This window comes from Rhagoletis pomonella, unplaced genomic scaffold (assembly GCF_013731165.1).
Source record: "Rhagoletis pomonella isolate Grant_MI unplaced genomic scaffold, Rhpom_1.0 Rhpom_scaffold_00007, whole genome shotgun sequence".
NCBI lineage: Eukaryota > Metazoa > Arthropoda > Insecta > Diptera > Tephritidae > Rhagoletis > Rhagoletis pomonella.
The window spans coordinates 63,334,566-63,340,805 of NW_023458561.1; the positions used below are offsets into that span (position 1 = coordinate 63,334,566).

Below are 6,240 nucleotides of genomic sequence, written 5' to 3' on the forward strand. Positions count from 1 at the left end.
TAGTCCAGGCGACATATAAATCAGAAAAAGTTTTTAAAAAAGCTTCTCATAAAATCCAGTTACCGTTTGGGGGTCCCTCCGTTAAGACCACAAATTGGAGGAGAAGCTGGGCCAAATTTTAGGCACAAGTGGAAGCGCTAAAATATTATTATAATTATTATTATTAGTTGCTCAAGGATACCAAATTCAGACATCGCGGCAAAAAGCATATTCTTTTCTGCTGTTGAAAGTGGCTTTTTGATCGATAAATAGACGCCATGTGCCCATCTACGTGCTTTTTTTGTTGCGTTAACCATAATGAATACCTGGCCAATGGCAGATTTTCCAGGTTTTTAGCCAAACTTCTTCTTCTTATTTGGCACTACAACCGTTTGTCGGTTTGAGCCGAGACCAAAAAAGCTTCTCGAATTGTCTCTCTCCTGTGCGAATTTGCGCCAGCTACGTAAAACAGTTCTCTCGAAAGCACCCAAAGCATGAGGAGCATGGCGAGAGACTTGTAGAGCGTAATTTTTGTTCATCGGGAGAGGGCCCAACCTACATTCTTCGCTTAACCGCCAGGCTGACGTTGTTGGTGATGTTTCAGCTGGATGCTAGGTAGACAAAGACCCTTCACTGCTTCAAAATTATAGTTGTGCTTAACTTCACTCTACGCAGCAGTATTGGTTTTGCGTCGACTCCAAATTTAGACATATTGTCAGCTTCTCTTACTGCTATCAAAAGCAGCTTTAAAGTCGACCAAAAGATGATATGTCTTGATTTTCTCTGAAAATCTGGTCAATGGAGGCCTTACCAGATCTGAAGCCAGACTGGTTCGTGTACAGCTTCAGTCTGCGGCACAGTGTCGTCGACAGGAGCTTGTATACGATATTAAGAAGGCTTATTCCGCGATAGTTGGGGAAAAGGTATGCGTTCATCTGACCATATTCTGCATAAGAGTTAATTAAAGCACCTTATCAACTCCTCGTCGCCGTACTTCTATAGTTCGGCTCGTTGAAAAGTTTCGCTTTGAGGCCAACGCCGATTTTGCGATCCCTTAAATGGCAGCTGTAGTAGACATGCCAAGGCCTCACGTGTTTCTTGTCTTGGTGATGTGAGGCTTTGCTCTAATGTGGACATCCAGCCAGGCGGAGACAACTTCCTCATTAAGGCTGCAGACATTCCCGCTGCATTCCCTCAAATCATAGTCCGTTAAACATTTGCCATGGTCGCCCTTAAAAGAAGGGGGTTCTCATCCAAGGCACAGTTGTTCTTTCAATTGAAATACGTCTTCACGTGGCGGGTACCAAAAGCAGCGCGCAACCTGAAGCTGGGTGGGTTTTGTTAAGTTAAACGATCCATTTGCACCAAGAGAGATACAGATAAGGCGGTTATTACAAACGTTTCTGTGTATTTTAAAGTCGATTTGGGGGATAAGGTACAAAAAAATAATAATTATTTTCTAAAACCGGTCACAATCCCCTTAAGTCAGTTAAAATGTTATTAAGTAGGTGATACATATGTAAATAATATTTTTATAGATTTCCGCCTACTAGTGCGCCGTGCCCTGACACAAATCATTCTAAGAATTTTTCATGAAGATAATTTCATCTTTTTTTCATTTTCAAATGGACCTATCTGACTTATTTACGACTTTCCAATGAAAATAAATTAAATTCGTCTTTGTTATTTAGGAAAATTTTAAACCGGCAAGCACGTTAATATGTATGTAAATGTACTATACATATACACATGCATACATACATACATACATATATATAATATATGCGTACATATGTACATATATGTGTATGTATAAAAGATTACTACTCATTAGTTTTAATACACAAATGCTGAAAGGTGGAAAATTGTGAATGATTTTCTCAATTCCATGCGATTAAATACGCCAACACAAATCAATGGATGATTTTGTTTTCAACTATTTATGTACATACATTCATACATATGTATGCATACATATACATATTTATGTAGGTATGTATGTCCCTGTTTTTTCTTTAAACTCTGGCGCTATCAGCATTCACAGCAGCGCAATGTGTGTATAAACAAACGCATGAACCGGCAAGCGGTGACGCAAAATACTACACGACGATGCAACAATGTGTGGATATGCATATGCATATACGAGGGTCGTATGAAAACTACCCGGCCTTGAATAGAATAAAACGATTTTTTTAACGAAATTCAATTTATTTTTCAACATAATCTCCTTTTAGCTCGATACACTTAAGCAAACGTTTTTCCCATGTTTTGATCCCTTCCGAATAATAGGTTTTCTCCAACCCTTCAAAATAAGCATTTGTTGCTGCAATTACTTCATCATTTGAGCTAAATTTTTTTCCCGCCGAGCCATTTTTTAAGATTAGGAAAGAGGAAAAAGTCACAGGGGGCCAAATCTTCAGAATACGGTGGATGAGGAAGCATTTGGTAGCCTAATTCATTGAATTTAGACATGGCTACGACACATGTGTGTACACGAGCATTGTCTTGATGAAAAAGAACTTTTTTTTCCAACAAATGTGGACGTTTTTCCTTCAAAGCCTTGTCAAAATCACCCAATATTTTGCAGTAGTATTCGCCATTAATTGTTTTTTCTTTTTGTAGGTAATCAATATGTATAACCCCACGCGCATCCCAAAATACTGTGGCCATAACCTTGTTTGCTGATAATATCGCCTTTGCCTTCTTTGGAGCTGGTTCACCACGACGAGTCCACTGTTTTGACTGTTCTTTGGTCTCAGGTGTGGAGTGATAAATCCACGTTTCATCGACAGTTACAAATGGACGCCAAAACTCCTGGGGATTTGCGTTTAACATTGATAAACAATCATTTGAAATGGAAACACGTGTTTGTTTATGGTGTGTTGTAAGTAATCGCGGCACCCATCTCACGCACTTTCAATCTTCGATCACTCATTACCATATCACGGATTTTTTCAATCATTTCTGGTGTAGTGACCTCATTTGGACGACCTGAACGTTCCTCATCAAAAATGCTCGTACGGCCGCGTTTAAATTCAGCTACCTAATATTTTATAGTTGTTAATGACGGTCCAGTCTCCATAAACTTCGTTAAATTCCGATTTAATTTCGTCGTTTGTTTTCTTTTTCAAAAACAAATATTTTATCACTGCTCGATATTAAATTTTTTCCATGTTGACAAAAAGCACAAAAGTAACTCAATTCTAACACATATAAAATTTGTTGTAAATGTCATATCGTTGAGAAATTTTGACACGAGTTATTTGAAGAGTTGTATTTTTTAGCAAAATATTTTTTTTTAGTTGTAGCAGCGCCATCTCTATTCAAAATCGGGTAGTTTTCATACGACCCTCGTATGTACAAACATATGCCTGTACATATGTAAATGGGAAATGTAGTGTTGAGCAATACCTACTTAGCAACATCATGCATATTAAAAACTCAACGAACACACCCACACAGTGTTGATGCATCAGTCATACTTAGAGTACACCCACACCCATAAAAATGCTCGAAAACATAAGCATACACATATGCGCATGGATTTTCTTTCACACTTGTTATAAATAGTATTTAAAACGATTGCAACATAATTGAGGTGATTGTCTCTTGTTTGCGTCGCTGTTTTCATTCTTTCAACACGCAAAGGGCAGAAAGCAGCGATAAAAATTAAGACAAAGTATGAGAAATTCCAAAAGCGCAATCTTCCGTGGCGACGTTGAAGCTAAAGTGCAGCAAGCGGCAAGAATTTGTGAGTGCCGACAAGAAGTGGAGGAATCGGAGTGAGTCGACTAGATAAGGTTCTATGGGCATGGGAAGACGTACAAATTTATTAAATGTGTATGTACATTAGGGTGGTCTAAAAAAAATGTAAAGTCGGAATTTTAATGCTCAAATATATGCCTATTTCTTTATTTTGAAGTCAAAAATGTTTTGGAATTATTGGGAATTCCTGCAGAGAAACAGAGTTTTCTGATCGAAAAATAAAGATTTTTAAGAATTCTACACTGTTTTTATGAAAAGATTTTTTTTTTCATTATAAAATACATGGAAAGCTTTGAGCACTTTGAGCGACCTCTAAATATTAAATTCTAAATTCAAAATAAAAAATAGGGGTACATTATTTCGGTATAGATCAATCCTAGGGGGTGAGAGCAAAAAAATTCCGCCTTCAGTTTTTCACATGCATTTTTGGACCACCACCCTATGCTATGGTTAAACAGTTTTTCTCATTGTGTTGATCAGAAATTCTGTGTAGTGTAAATTTTAATATTTTCTTAACGAATTTCTTATACAGAGCTGGCATTTTTCCCACCAGTGTAAACATGTTTAAAAATATATTACATCGTAACCAGTTGCAAGTGAAATGGATTGTCCATTTAATTTATTAAAATTATTGATTTCTGGGTTTAAGTATTGCATCGAAAAGATGACGACGAAAATTTAGAATGAGATCGTCGAATTCAAAACAGGTTAAAATGGAGGAATTCATTCAATAAGAACCAACGAATTCTTATTTAACAATATTTTCCCTTTGATCCAGGGGAACGGGAATTTGAATGGTAAACAGTCAGAGAAAACTGCAAACACTTCTAAAATTGAGGCAGTTTCTCCGTTCGTACCTACTTTAACCTTTCCATTCCGCGATATTGCTGTGTGTTATCCAGCAGGCAGAATTTAGAAATGTTTACAATGCCTATTCCATTTCTGATCTGATAATAATCGAGAGGGCATGCTTGTGATCACCCAATACTCCACGGAAAGAGCGCTCCATAAAGTTGTGGCGCATAACGAAAAATCACTAAGCTACAATGAATAGAAGACGCGTTCAGCAATACCTTGCGCTCATCAGTCACAACAGCGCAGGTTTTCGGATAAGATGACGCACGTTCTTGCAAGGAAGAGCACTTTCCTTCACTTTTGTCCTCTCGGAAGAGGTTAGGTACCTGCAGGCTCAATATAGAAGTATTCTTCTTCTCAAAAATAGGCCCAAGTTGAAAATACTTACATGAAAAGATATCTGCAACATGACAAAATTCATGTGACCAGAATAAGACTTGAAACGATCGAGGGAGCTGCTTATGCTGAGCAGAGGAGAACGGATAAGGTATGCTGCGAAGTTACATTACTTTAGCATGGCACGTGGAGAGACTCGGGATACATATCTTCATAGATTGGACTATTTTCAGCTTAATCGCATCCCAAACTTGTTTAAACTCATTTCAACGAAACCAAGGATATTTGAAAGTCGGAAAAACAAGCTAATCCCTCTCGAGTTTCGGTGGAACGCCACCTGCCTTTTTCTACAGACACATATCTTGGTGAGCGATTAAAAGACGTGTAACAATTATGGGCACCCACAACATACACATGCCGCCCTCGATTCGCTACTTCTCTGCTTGCTATGTTTGATCGATGCCGGCTACACCAAAACGAAGCTGTGTCTTTCGTTCCGATATGTATACATAAATATTTATGTATGCATTTACCGTATGCTAGTGTAATTGGAAAGCATATGCTCGCTTATGGTACGATTACCCCTGCATTGTGTGGGAGAAAGCATCCGCCAGATTAAAACTAAAGCGAAATCGAGAAAAAAAGAACAGCGCCACCACAACAATGTATGGCATAGTTAGAAGCACGTACATACCCTGCAGAAAAAAAATATCAATTGATTGAAATAACCAACTTATAGTTAGCTTTTTTCGGGATCTCGATAAATATCTAACTTTTAATTAGCTATGACAAAACTAACTTTGTTTTTTTCCTTTACAAGTTTCTATTTAAATATCCTCCTACAAGAAATACTTTCAATACACTTTTTTCTGCACTTCGCAGATTCTTTTTCGAATTCAGTACAAATAAAATAAAGATCGAAATTTAACATTATTATTTTGATGTCTGATAAAATTCAAATGTGGCACCACACACGAAAGAACATGTAAACAAATAAGCAAATATGTAATGATAAATAAAATAAATAAATAAAAATTTAAAAAATATTTTTTATTGATAGTTTATGTCCAAAAGTAGATAGCTACAAGTCAGATGACACCTAATGCAGAGGAAACGAGTGATCACAATTTTGCGCACATCGTCCTTCAAAAGTAGTTAGTTACGGCCAAAGTAAATAGTTAATAAATAGTTACCACTCCTCGACTGCTAGTTAGTTAATAGTTAGCTACTAACTAGTCTCATTTCCTGCAGGGTATATACATGAGTACATACATGCAATTGCAACAGCGACCGAAGTATTAACAT

General features: G+C 37.2%; 1 pseudogene; it reads right to left on the reverse strand.

Moving 5' to 3' along the window:
• Positions 1–3,134, reverse strand: part of LOC118743948 — an 8,980-nt pseudogene extending 5,846 nt beyond the window's left edge.
• Positions 3,135–6,240: the final 3,106 nt, after the last annotated feature.